Source organism: Octopus bimaculoides, chromosome 5 (genome assembly GCF_001194135.2).
Source record: "Octopus bimaculoides isolate UCB-OBI-ISO-001 chromosome 5, ASM119413v2, whole genome shotgun sequence".
Lineage (NCBI taxonomy): Eukaryota > Metazoa > Mollusca > Cephalopoda > Octopoda > Octopodidae > Octopus > Octopus bimaculoides.
In genome coordinates this window covers 81,125,646-81,140,222 of record NC_068985.1, presented here as the reverse complement: position 1 = coordinate 81,140,222, position 14,577 = coordinate 81,125,646, and the positions used below count along the sequence as shown (strand labels likewise).

The 14,577-nt window shown below is 34.2% G+C and overlaps 1 protein-coding gene across 1 annotated transcript in view; it reads right to left on the bottom strand.

The window, feature by feature from the left end:
• LOC106870492 (kinesin-like protein KIF17) overlaps positions 1-14,577 on the bottom strand; it is an 805,609-nt gene that overhangs the window by 297,145 nt on the left and 493,887 nt on the right. The window lies entirely within an intron of this gene.

Here is a 14,577-nt window from a genome sequence, read left to right as displayed (position 1 = left end):
CACACTCACACACACACACACTCACACACACACACTCACACACACACACGCATATATATGTTGTCCTCCACAGAAAAAGTATTAAGGCTGCATCCCCAGTTGAAGAGGACTGGCCTCAAGAGTCTTGTGCCAGTGCCACATAAAAGGCAATCATGCCAGCACTCATACCAGTGGCACATTAAAAGCACCCAAGTGACATTCAACCATAAAAGCACCCAAGGGCATTCAACCATAGAAACCAAGCCAATTCAGGCTGGAAACTGGTGCAGCTCCTCAGCTTACCAGCACTGATCAAACCATCCAACTCATGCCAGCATGGAAAACAGACGTTAAAGGATGATAATCATGATGATAATATATAGTTTTCAACTAGCAATAAACATACTTTAAATAAGTTTTATTGAGTAAGGTATATCATCCATTTATCTACATGTACACACACACACACACACACACACACACATATTCTATCCAGCCAGTATAGAAAACTAATGTAAAATGATTATGAGATATAGAAACAAGCTTAAACAGGTCTTTTAGTGATAGGAGACATCCTATTGTATAACGTCATTAGATACAGCAATTGAAATATGATTATGAAGTAAATTATGATGAAAAGGATGAGAAAAGAATATAGACACAAAAGAAGCACTATATATATATATATATTAACAGGCAATATTAGAATGTAAAAAAATACAAAATAGAAAGAAACCTTTCAAAATGTTAATTTTAAAAAGTCATCATTTTTACTCCTTTAGCCCATTCCTTCATTGCAATCATGTTAGATATATTTAAATAGCACTCATTACATTTTTCTATTACAAAATATATATCATTATTTCTCACAATAAAAATCAATAAAAATGAAAGAAAACTAGTTTCTTATGCTTAATTTAACATTCATCATCATTTAACACCTGTTTTCCATGCTAGCATGGGCTGGACTGTAAAGCCAAGGGCTGCACCAGGTCCCATAGTCTGTTTTGCTTGATTTCTATGGCACAATGCCCTTCCTAATGCCAACCATTCTCAATGTACTGGGTGCCCTTTATGTGGCACCATCACCGGTGCTTTTTAAGTGGTGCCAGCACCAGTGCTTTTTATGTGGCACCAGCACCCACACCAATGCTTTTGTGTGATACCTTGGTTTTAGGGTCTTAATTCTGCTGTGTCGGACAGCAATGCACCACATATCTCAGTTTTCTGTCATCTCTTTTGTAAGGTTCAGTATTTTAAGATCAGCCTTCAATACTTCATCCCATGTCTTCCTAAGTCTCTCTCTTCCACATTTCCATAATTTAAAAAAATTGATTACTTTATATAGAGAGGTACATATAAAGAAAGGAAGAAAAAAAAAATCTAGTTTTCAACTGATGACTATCTATTCAGTAATACATATGTAAATGATTGAGGGAGTAAGAGAGAAGTTGTTAGTTTGCTTGTTTTAAATCTTAAGTCATGGGTAAACCTTCCATGTTCAACATATCACCTGTGACATGTTTTCAGCAAGATGTTGTCTTAGAGAAGACATTTTTGCAAGGAAGAAACCCTTGATTGTTTATGCCAGAAGAGTTCAAAAGAATGAAAACTTGCTGTTGACATCCAAGAGAGAGAGAGAGAATCAGAGAGAGAGAATCAGAGAGAGAGAACTGGAAAAATAAATTTCAGGGAAGATATTTAAGAAGAAGATGGAGAAAAATGGAGAAAAAGAAGGCAGCACACAAGTTTAGTGCATGTTGAGAATGAAATGCCACTGATCAATAGATGACAAAATGTAAAGGAATGTTGTTCAATAACGAATTGACAACAAGTGTTCATCAAGAGTTTACTTACAAAAGTGTTTTCATAAGCTGTGCATATGCTGCAAGCAATGTCACTTTGTCTCAAACAACAGCGTAAATAACTGGCGCTGTCACTAAACCGCACAGTAAAATGAAAAGAAAGGCATCAGCTTTGTGAAAATTACCATTCTAGCTAGAAGCAACATTAATTATAATAATGACATTTTAACAGATGTGGCCCTCAAACAGCAGGCAGTTATTGCAGAACACAGATAAAACAGCTTCCTCTCTCATTTTCTTACCCTTTTCAAACTTTGTATACATATTTCAAGTTATTTATGTTTTCCTATAGTTTTGTTTTTGTATTTTACTTTAGAGATTTTACATTTTATTTTTTCCACCCATTTTCTTTCTTTCATATTTCTTTTTCCAATAGAAACATAGGCAACTGAGGAATATAATTTTCATGATGTATTTTGATAAATAGATTGATTACATCTCAATTTAAATTTCATAATAATACTTATTGATGAAATATTTAGAGGAAATATCACCAAATTTACAAAGACAATTTATCTTTTTTCTTACACTTTAGGTTCTCATTAACAAGTATAAAAATTCCCTTGCAGAAGCAAATGTCATAAATTTAAGCACCTTTCATTAATATTTCCATTCAACAACATTTTTTTCCTACTTAATCACTTTTATATTTTGCCTTCTATTATGAATGAACCCAAATTTCAAAATATTAAAACCACTGTTTAATGATTATATTTAATCTTCAAGCGATTAACAAAGGATAAATTGAGATGTTACAAAGTTAAAGAGGAAATTGCATAACATGTATAAATAACTGATCATAAGTCATATTGAAGAGGTAATAAAAGTATTAAATGAAAGCATCATCTGATATAAAAATAAAGAGAAAAAGAGAAATCATAGTATTTCAAAAACAGTTTTACTTCTATCTTGTAAAATTCACAGTTTGATGTAACACGAAGATATGTAAGTGAATGTATTCTAGTGGTTGGTTATTACTATTGACTATCAAAGTTTGTAATATTTAAAATAGATTTACAGGACAGAAGACAGGCTTTGTAATTTGACATGTCATGGTAAAACATCAGTCCGATGCAACTATAAAGTTATCGCTTTTCTTTTTCTCTGTCTTTCTTTCAGTTTACATTCTGTCTTGAAAGGAAGAGAAGCCAGCAATATCACTTCTAATAGCCAGAGGCCTTTATTTTAAATTCGTACAGATAGGCATTGAAATATAGTCACAATGAGGCAAAGTGAGAAGATACCCAAAATAAATTGTAAAGTCATAGCAATTGAAATAGATAGAATTCTGAAACCTCAATTAATGAGAATAGCTTTGGAACATTAGAAATGCAAGAACACCCTAAAGTTAACAGATATGACACGAAAAGAGGAAATAGGTTTAATGATTGTGAAGTTAATCAACTAATTCATTTGGATCAACAATTAAGACAGTGTATAGTAAAAATATTTGGATATTTTTTTCTCGAGAATAATATCAAACTAGCAGACAGAATAGGTTGACATTTTTATAATGGCAACCTATTTGTTGTTAAAAGAAAAAAAATATAATTTGCAAGGTACAGCTATTCAAACATGCAATTATTTTTGTTTACACTAAATATACTTTAGCCCCATATATACTTTAGTTCTATATATATATGTAAATATCTATTGATATTTAATCTTTTATGTAAATTGTTTCTAGTGATTTAAATGTTTCTGCCTTGATGTTATAACATAGCTTTAAAAATACTAGAAACAACAATGATGTTTTACAGTAATTATTCAAAAGGATGAAAATGAGTTTTTGATATGCTGAAGAGCACTACAATAAAATTTATGTAAGTATAAGTTAAAATAATGGAGTTGGGTAATCAACCTGAACCCCTTCCTAATTTCTTGCATTGTGTCTATGTCAGAAACAATTCATCATCATCATCATCGTTTAACGTCCGTTTTCCATGCTAGCATGGGTTGGACAGTTCAACCAGGGTTTGTGAAGCCAGGAGGCTGCACCAGGCTCCAGTCTGATCTGGCAGTATTTCTACAGCTGGATGCCCTTCCTAACACCAACCACTCCATGAGTGTAGTGGGTGCTTTTTACGTGCCACCGGCACAGGGGCCAGAGGGGGCTGGCAATGGCCACGATCGGTTGGTGCTTTTTACGTGCCACTGGCACAGGGGCCAGAGGGGGCTGGCAATGGCCACGATCGGTTGGTGCTTTTTACGTGCCACTGGCACGGAAGCCAGTCAATGGCGGCACTGGCTTTGGCCACGTTCGGATGGTACTTTTCACATGCCACCAGCACAGGTATCACAACTACAACTTCCATTTGATTTTTATTTTGATGTTGATGTAATTATTATTACTATTTCTAAAGTTGGCGAGTTGACAGAATTTTTACCACATAGTGAGCTGGCAGAAACGTTACCCTTCCGGGCGAAATGCTTAGCAGTATTTCGTCTGCCATTATGTTCTGAGTTCAAATTCCACCGAGGTCAACTTTGCCTATCATCCTTTCAGGGTCGATAAATTAAGTACCAGTTACGCACTGAGGTCGATGTAATCGACTTAATCCTTTTGTCTGTTCTTGTTTGTCCCCTCTATGTTTAGCCCCTTGTGGGCAATAAAGAAATAAGAATTGTTACCACACCAGGCAAAATGCTTAACAGCATTTCATCTATCTTTACATTCTGAGTTCAAATTCTGCCGAGGTTGACTTTGCCTTTCATCCTTTTAGGGTAAATAAAATATGTACCAGTTGATGTAATTGACTTACCTCTTCCTCCAAAACTTGTTGGCCTTGTGCCAAAATTTGAAATCATTATCATCATCATTGCCATTGGCACTCAGGAGCCTTTGTTTCAATTTCTTTTCCCCATGTCAGACCATGTCTTTCCTGACAGATAGGCCTCTTGATCAGGATAGATTTCTGCATTATTTTGGGCAATTTATAAAGTCTTGATAAACGATGTATTTTTCTTTTATTTTTTCATTTAGTGCATAAATGTAAAGATTTTTCTTACTTCCCACTCTTGAACATCCACTGTAAAGCTGACCATGGGTGAAGCTGGGCTCGTCAAGTTGTAAACATGTAACTGAAAATGTTTGCCCTTGCAATTTGTTGATGGTGATGACAAAACTAAGACTCACTGGAAATTGCCTTCATTATAGTTCATCCTACTTCCTAAGTAGTAATAATAATAATAATAATAATAATAATAATAATAATAATAATAATAATAATAATAATAATAATCCTTTCTACTATAGGCACAAGGCCTGAAATTTGGGGGCTGAGGGGGGCTAGTCAATTACATCAACCCCAGTGTTTCACTGGTACTTAATTTATCGACCCCAAAAGGATAAAAGGCAAAGTCAACCCTGGTGGAATTTGAACTCAGAATGTAAAGATGGACGAAATACCGCTAAACATTTCATCTGGTGTGCTATCAATTCTGCCAGGCTTGCCACCTTAATAATAATAACAATAACAACAATAATAATAATAATAATATGAAGATGAAGATGAGAAACCTAATGCAGAAGCTAGAAAGTTCTGGAGTAATATTTGGGATAAGCCAGTCAATCATAATGGAGATGCAGTATGGTTAAAGAAAGTGAGGGAAGAAATAGTGAGTGAGTAGCAGCCAGATCTTAGACTAACTGGTGCATTAATGAGTAAAGTGTTAGGAAAAGTTGCCTAATTAGATAGGCCCAGGACCAGATTTAGTTCAAAGGTACTGGCTAAAAAAATTTAGTTGTTTACATCGGAGGCTGAAGGAACAACTTCAGGATTGCTCTAATGGAGGAATAAAACCAGATTGGATAACTAGAGGGAGGACAATACTCATTATGAAAGATAAAAGCAAGGGCAATACAGCTAGCAACTATAGATCAATCACTCGCTTACCATTAGTGTGGGAAGCTGTTAACAGGAATGCTTTCAGAAAGCATTTACAAGCACCTTGACAACTAGAATTTACTGCCAGAAGAACAGAAAGGTTGCAGGAAGAAGATGAGAAGATGAGAGGAACACATAATCATAGACAAAGAAGTTCTAAATGAAGTAAAAGCTAGAAAGAAAAATCTAACAATAGCATGGATAGATTGTAGGAAAGCCTATGACATGATCCCACACTCATGGATAAGTGAATACTTGAGTATATCCAGTACAGCAGACAACATAGAGAATAAATCAGCTTTAGCATGAAGAAATGGAAAGTAGATCTCTATTCAGGTGACACACTCTTAGGGAATGTTAATATCAAAAGAGGAATTTTCTAGAAGGACTCGTTGTCCCCTTTAATATTTATCTTATGTTTGATCCCCCTCGGTTTAGTATTAAGGAAGGCAAAGGCCGGGTATCAGTTCCGAGATAGTAAAAGAAAACTTAACCATTTGCTCTACATGGTTGATTTGAAGCTTTTTTGGTACGAATGAAAAAGAGATAGATTCCATAATACAGATTGTAAGACCCTTCAGCAAAGATATAGGCATGGAAATTAATATAGATAAATGTGCAATATTAGTCATGAGAAGGGGATAGGTAGTTAACAGCGAAGGCATCCAATTACCAGATGGTCAGACATTAAAATTATTGAAAAGAGAAGAGAGTTATAAGGATCTAGGAGTATTAGAATCTGACAAAGAACTAACTATAGAAATGAAAACAAAAATTGAGAAGGAGTGCATCAGAAGGGTGAGGAAGCTAATGAAGTCAAAGCTAAATGATCCGAATCTAGTGAGGGCTGTAAATACTTGGGCAATATCATTACTTAGATACTCAGCAGCTTTTGTAGATTGAACAAAAACTGAACTAGCAAAGCTAGACAGAAGAACTAGGAAGGAATTCAATATGAATGGAGAATTCCACCCAAGGGCAGGAGTAGCAAGATTATACTTACCTAGAAAGGAAAGCAAAAGAGGGTTAATATCAGTAGAAGACTGCGTAGAGTTAGCTAGAGTAGATACAGACTCTTACGTAGGTAATAGTGAAAAAAGTTTATTAAAAGCTGCTAGAGTCGCAACAAGACACAGTGAAACCAAAAACCCAAACGAAGTTAAAAAACAGAAAAAAGAACAGAAATTATCTGATTGGCAAGAGAAGGTGTTGCATGGCATATTCCTAATGATTATTACAGCAAATAGTAGTAGTGAAACATGGTTATGGTTGCAGAAATGAAAGCTGAAAGGGAGACAGAGAGTTTGTTAGTAGCAGCACAGGATCAAGCATTAAGGACCAATTGGATAAATGCCAAGATAGAGAAAAACCAAGTAGATTCCCAATATAGGTTATGCAAATCAAAAGAGGAAAGCATTACTCATATAGTAAGTGAATGTATCATGTTGACACAGAAAGAATACAAGAAAAGACATGACAACCTAAGGAGTGTAATCCACTGGGAGTTAAACATAGTGATAAATTGTATGAACATGAACCTAGTAAAGTATTAGAAAGTAAGAAATACAAGATGTTGTGTGACTTTAACATTCAGACTGACAGAATAATAGAAGCTAGAAAGCTTGATTTAGTAGTAGTAGTAGTAGTAGATAAAGAGAATAGAAATGCCAGATAATTGACTTTACAGTCCCAAATGATGAAACGATCAATATAAGAGGAATAGAAAAAATATCAAAGTATCAGGACCAAGCCATTAAATTACAGAGACTATGGAAAGTGCAGTAGTTATAGGTGCAATGGGAACTATCCCTAAATATTTGAGCAGATGGATAGAGGAAATAGGGATAAAATCCAGTTTAGTACAACCCCAGAAAACAGTGTTATTAGGGACAGCTAGGATACTTTGGAGGGTTCTTGGCATGTAAGGTTACTTGTTGTAGTCTGATGTTAGGATTTTTTTCTTTTGCAACAGTTGTGTGAATATGAAAATAATAATAATAATAATAATAATAATAATAATAATAATAAGAAGAAGAAGAAGAAGAAGAAGAAGAAGAAGAAGAAGAAGAAGAAGAAGAAGAAGAAGAAGAAGAAGAAGAAGAAGAAGAAGAAGAAGAAGAAGAAGAAGAATCATTATCTTCCAAATGGTTTATGGAGGTTATGATGGATAGCAACTTGGGAAATTTCAAGCCATTGATGAGGACAGTCTGAACAGTCTATACTGGAGGGCTTTCAAGACAACTTCCAAAAGTACTTGGCTAAACAGTGTTATAACGAAGCATTGCCAGTTAAAGATAAACTCTCTAAGCATGGCACAGCCTTTCCTAGATGCAGGCATGATGAAGAAACTATTCTTCATTCCCTCATTTGGTATCTAAACATTATTAACTTAAGGAGTTATGTTAAACACTTGTTGTTATGTGTTGGACCAATCTACCTGTCAGCTTAGTCTAACATAAGGGTCAACCTGCTTTCTTTGATAAGGACAGTTAGTTTTCTGTTTTCTAGAGGTTATGTCAAGTAAAGTAATGTAGTGGATAAGATTGAGAGGATTGTCAACAAAATTTCCTCTTTGATCAAAACTTTCATCAACTGTTTCAATAACTGCATGAAAAAGAGTGAGTATTTCCAAGGAAGTGTTACCCTCAAGTAAATTTGCTGAAATTCAAGTGAGAGTGGTGTGAGAATGGTGTGACAGCATGGTTCCACTCTCAATTTTTTATCTGTAATTCCTAGAAGGATGAGATTTTTGAGGTGCAGGGAGAGATTTATGATTTGTTTAGCTTCATCAAGTAAATAACTCTTCATAAGGATGCATCTTTTATATTTTATATTCTCCAAGTGATATGTTTATGTTTATCTTGATTTTTCCTTTTTTACTCAATATAAAAACATCTCACTCCTTTTGCAGCCAATCTTTATAGTGTCCATTATTCATTGTTGTACTTGGAGTGGTTAAAAAATAATATTATTATTATTATTATTATTATTATTATTATTACTATTTGTTATTATTAAAAATTGTTATTTGCACCATGTACAGTGAGATCTGAAACAAGGTACTGCATATTCATTCTTAATATATCTTATCAAATTTGAATGCAAAATATGCTAGTTGCTGTTGTGTTGTTGTTGGCACTCCATCGCTTACAACGTCGAGGGTTCCAGTTGATCCGATCAACGGAACAGCCTGCTCATGAAATTAACGTGCTAGTGGCTGAGCACTCCACAGACACGTGTACCCTTAACGTAGTTCTCGGGGATATTCAGCGTGACACAGTGTGACAAGGCTGACCTTTTGAATTACAGGCACAAGAGAAACAGGAAGTAAGAGTGAGAGAAAGTTGTGGTGGAAGAGTACAGCAGGGTTCGGCACCATCCCCTGCTGGAGCCTCGTGGAGATTTAGGTGTTTTCACTCAATAAACACTCACAAAGCCTGGTCTGGGAATCGAAACCGTGATCCTATGACCGCGAGTCCGCTGCCCTAACCACTGGGCCATTGCGCCTCCTGCTGTTGTGTATGTTATAGAAAAACTTCTCCCTTTTACAATGACAGTGTGTTCATAGTACACTGGGATATGATTTTGTATGCATATATGCCATGGGATTCTTTCAGTTTCCATCTACCAAATCCATTCACAAGGCATTAGTCAGTCCAGGACTATAGTATATGACACTTGCTTAAAATGCCATGCAATGGATGGGAAGCAAACTTCACCACACATCCATGCCTGTACCTACATGTATTAACAAATCTGCTACCAGGAATAAAGTAAAATTATAAGACTAATTATATGATAAGACAGAAAGGAAAGTAGTACACTTAACTTCAAATACAGTTATTTTTCAAACATTCTTCACAATCAATGCACAAGAATAGATAAATAATGCAAGAAGCAAAGCAGTCCTAATATAAATATTAAAGTATCTATCTGTATATCTATGTATCTATGTAGGTGCGTATGTATATTTTCAGACACACAAATGCACACATACAAAATGTTAAAATAAAAGAAAAGAAAAATAACAGGTATTTAAATTGAATGATTGAATTAAGCAATAAGTGCCTATTTAACATATTGCACTGATATTATAGACAGGAATTTGATTACTGCTTCAGTTTACACTTTAGTACTGAATCAGAAAAACTGAGCTGCTTGCAAAATAAAATACATAAAGAAGAAAATAGAACATTCAAACACTTTTCGAAAGAATCTGAATTGTTTAAAGATTTTAAAAAATGTATGCAAATTAGTTTAAAATTTATGTCGTATAGTTCTAAGAAAAGTCAAGATATTAGAAAAATTAAAACATTAAAAAATCATTTCAAATTAAAATTTAAAATTTCTTATTAAAAGAAAATCTACTTTGGAATTAATTGCGCGCACTGATAGATATAACTGCATACAAAAGAAAAGAAAAATCAAAGATTCTGTAGCACCATTCCAATATCACTAAATGAATAAAAATAAATCTTGGGAAGTTCAAGGAACTTAAGTGCATACAATAAAATAGCCATATGTGCGTGTGTGTATACATATATATTTTAAATATATATATATATATATATATATATATATATTTGTATGTATATGAATATATAAATACATATTTATATTAGTGGAGGTGTGCAACATAGTGGTTAGGATGTTGGACTCATGATTGTAAGATTGTGGTTTTGATACCTGGACTAGGTGATGCATTGTGTTCTTGAGCAAAACACTTCATTTCACATTGCTCCAGTGCACTCAGCTGACAAAAATGAGTAATCTTGTGAAGAATCAGCATCCCGTCCAGGTGGGGAATATATATGCCATGAAACTGGAAATTAGCCCTTACAAGTTGGTATGACTTGAGAAAGTAACTTTACTCTACATTTACATATATATATATATATATATATATATACAAATCTTTTTTGATTCACCAGAAGTGATAGATTATAGGACTCAATGCAATTGTAGAGTATTTAATATATTATAACCGAAAGACTTGGATTTCCAGAACTCAAGAGTAGCTTGTTTCCAATCATCACCTGGTAAATCAAACCTGGTTTTCTTTTAAATATCCACTGAATTATTTTGGAACAGTAACACAATTTCATAACTTTGATAGTATGGAGTTTATGATGTTTATAATAATACTACCACAAGAACAAGAAATGAAATCAAAACCATGAGCCTGAAGGAGCTGTTTGCACACATGTTATTCACAAAGTTTTTTAAATGAATGAACATATGGATAAGCATTTCTTTCAAACTTTCATTTCATATTTCAAAAAACATATTCAGAGAATGGATATTCAAAAGAAAACCAGGCTCAGTTTACCAGCTGATGACCAGAAATGTGTAAATCTGAGTATTGGAGATCAGAGTCTTTTAGTTATAAGATATATATACTCAATTCTCTTTTTGCATGGCGGATATATTCCAGAGTCTACCATGCAAAATAAAATCGTGTAAAAAATATACAGTGTACATATGAAAATTAGAGACAGGTTCCATCCAAACATATTTAATAAAAAAATGTTAATTTTCATATGCAAATAAATTGAATTTTTTATTTGTACATGCATATATATATATATATATATATATATATATATATATATATATATATATAACACATAATCATTCAGTCATTCACTGTCACTGCTAGACAGTAAATGTGCCCGCTTTCTGTTGTTCTTCAGTGGCACAAAATCACTCTCATCAATGGAAATATTTAATGGCAATATATCTTCATGTGTATCATGAATAAAATTAGCATCTTGTGTTTCTTTTGTTTCAATGGTTTTGAATACGAATTTGGTTATCAGATGCTATGATTTTGTTTTTGTTAGTTCTTCATATGATTCTTCATAACATGTCATAATCATTTTCAAATCACGTTGGAGTTGCACAGCTCATTCAACATTGTTATCATTTGTAAGAAAATGATTTCCAAGTTTATTGGTTATTTGGGGGTCTTCTAGAATTGTACTTTCAGATGGTGGAACCCACTTCTTCATTGTCACTACTATAAACTAATGTGGAATCATATACACTCCCTGAAGTGCTCTCTATAATTTGTTCTTCATTAGGAGTTTCATCAATTGTTAATTCAACATCTTCAATTATTAATTCTTCAAAATCTTCTCTGCTAATCTGATCTGACAAAGTGATGATATCAGAATGTAATTCGTTCCTATTTATATTAGATATGAGGTTTTTAGGTTTTACACATTCTAGCCAAAGTGATCTCCAGCATTCATTTAAGGTGGATGGTTTTTATTTGGATAAAACCAGAGCAGCATATTTAACACAATTATAGTAAACTTTTTCCATGCTTGAATGATTGAAAGTGTACCATTTTTTTCTAGTTCATCTATAAAGTATTCAAATGTTTGCTGGATGTAATATGATTTGAATGTTGAATTTATACACTGATGAAGTGGTTGAATCAGTGATGTTGTATTAGGTAGCAAGAATACGACTTTTACACATTATTTACATTTGACAGATATTTGTCCTCTTCTTGTTTGTTGTTAACACAATTTTTCAGCCAATATACCCTCCAGCCTTCATCAGGTGCCTTGGGGAAATTTCGAACCTGGGTTCTCATTCCTTAGGAAACACTGTGTTAACAACAAACAAGATGAGGACAAATATCCTTCAAATGTAAATAATGTACATAATTCCTCATCTCTTAAATAGAGAACTGTATGACTTTTACATTTGGGTGTTCCAAATCTGGATGACCAGGTACATTGTCTATAAGTAAAAGGACTTTAAACTCAAGACCTTTATCTTCCATATATCTTCTTATTTCAAGAACAAAGCAGTTGTTCGACCATTCAGTAAGTATTTCTACAGTCATCCATGATCTTTTTATTGGCTCTCCAATGAACTGGTAATTTACTTAAGTCTACACCTTTCATTGCACACGGACAAACTGATCGATTAATTAATAACTGCTTTAACAAACAATCTCCTGAAGCGTTGCTACATAAGCAGAAAGTTACATGGTCTTTAACTGCCTTAAAACCACTGGCACTTTTCTCTAATTTTGCTATATACATGCTGTTTGGAATTTTTTTCCAAAAGTCATCAGTTTCATCTACGTTGAAAACTTGATCTGAAATGTAACTGCCTTCTTCAATTATTTTGGCTAGTTTTGGAAGAAATTCTTCAGCAGCAGTCTTATCTACCGATGAAATTTCACCTCCTATTTTTATATTATGCAGTGTGTGTCTTTCAAAGAATTTTGTAAGCCATCTCATACTTGCAGCACATTCATTCTTCCTTTTATCACTAGACAGATGTAATGCATTTGATGACACCAGATCATTAATCGTCTTGTAATCTGTTTTAGGGTTTTACCATCTACTGGTATCCTTTTTTGGTTGTTTTCTTCTTTCCATATTATTAACGCTTTCTCCATTCTTTATTGAATCATGTCTTTTGTATATGACAACGACTTGGCAGACAATTTTGTTCCAGAAGCTGTAGATCTACTAATGATGGCATCATTCCTTTTGATCGTTGTTATCGTAGCTTCATTCAGGCAGAAAGCTCTACCCAAAGATGCTGCACTTTTGCGCTTATGAAGACAATCCAAAATATTGATCTTTGTTTCCAAAGAAAGTGATGCTCTTTCATTTTTCTTAGATGTATCAAACAACATTTTGGGGTAGGTTATCACTATCACGATTGCAAATAAAAAATATAGCAGAGGATTAAACACACAACATGTCTTTCATATTAGACTCAATGCGTTTGACTGCTGCCATGCACCATCTGATAGAGCAGTTACACACAGCCAGAGGTATGTACAATGCATAGGTTCCACCCACACCAGAGAGTGGAGGATCACTGTACGGAATAAATAGATTGGATTCTATTTTACTTTGCTAAATTGTTACTTAATCATGTTATGCAAAGTCTCAGCATTTTGTAAATTATAATTAATTGATGTTACTTAATCGTTTACTTGCCACTTGCAATAAATTCAGTGGTCACACAAGTACAGCTGTTTAAACCATGTTAAAGTAAAAAAAAATAGTGCAAAAAAAATCGGTTCTTTTTGTTAGACTGTATTATTTCAAAACCATGCAAAAAGAGAATTGAGTGTGTGTGTGTGTGTGTGTGTGTGTGTGTGTGTGTGTGTGTGTGTGTGTATATATATATATATGGGAGAATATACAAATAATAACAACAGACGAGGACAGGTGGTGTAAATAACAAAAGTATATATTAGTATGACGCTCGGGAATACGGAAAGTCTTTGACGTTTCGAGCTACGCTCTTCAACAGAAAGAATACGGAGACAAGGAGAAAAACACGGAGAAAAAAAATTGAATAGTGTTCAGTCATACATATATAGACTCACAGTCATGAGGTAGTGTGTTTGATTCACGGATTGGGCTGTGTAATGTGTTATTGGGCAAGATACTTTATTTCATGTTGTTCCAATTCACTGAGCTGAAGAAATGAGTTGCAACATCACTGGTGCCAAGCTGTATCTCCCTTTGCCCTTTCCTTGGATAACATCAGTGGCATGGAGAGGGGAGACTGGTATGCATGGGTGACTACTGGTCTTCCATAAACAACGTTGCTCAGGCTTGTGCCTCACAGAGGAACTTTCTAGGTGCAATGCCATGGTTATTTATGACCACAGATTTTTTTACCCTATATATATACACACTCACACACACACACACGCATGCACACACACACACACATGCACACACACACAAACACACAAACACATATTATGTCAGATTGGTCTTACACTATTTGTAACATATAGCCCAGTACAATTTGTTGCATGGTTGGATCACTGGCAACTAAACTGGCAACATTAC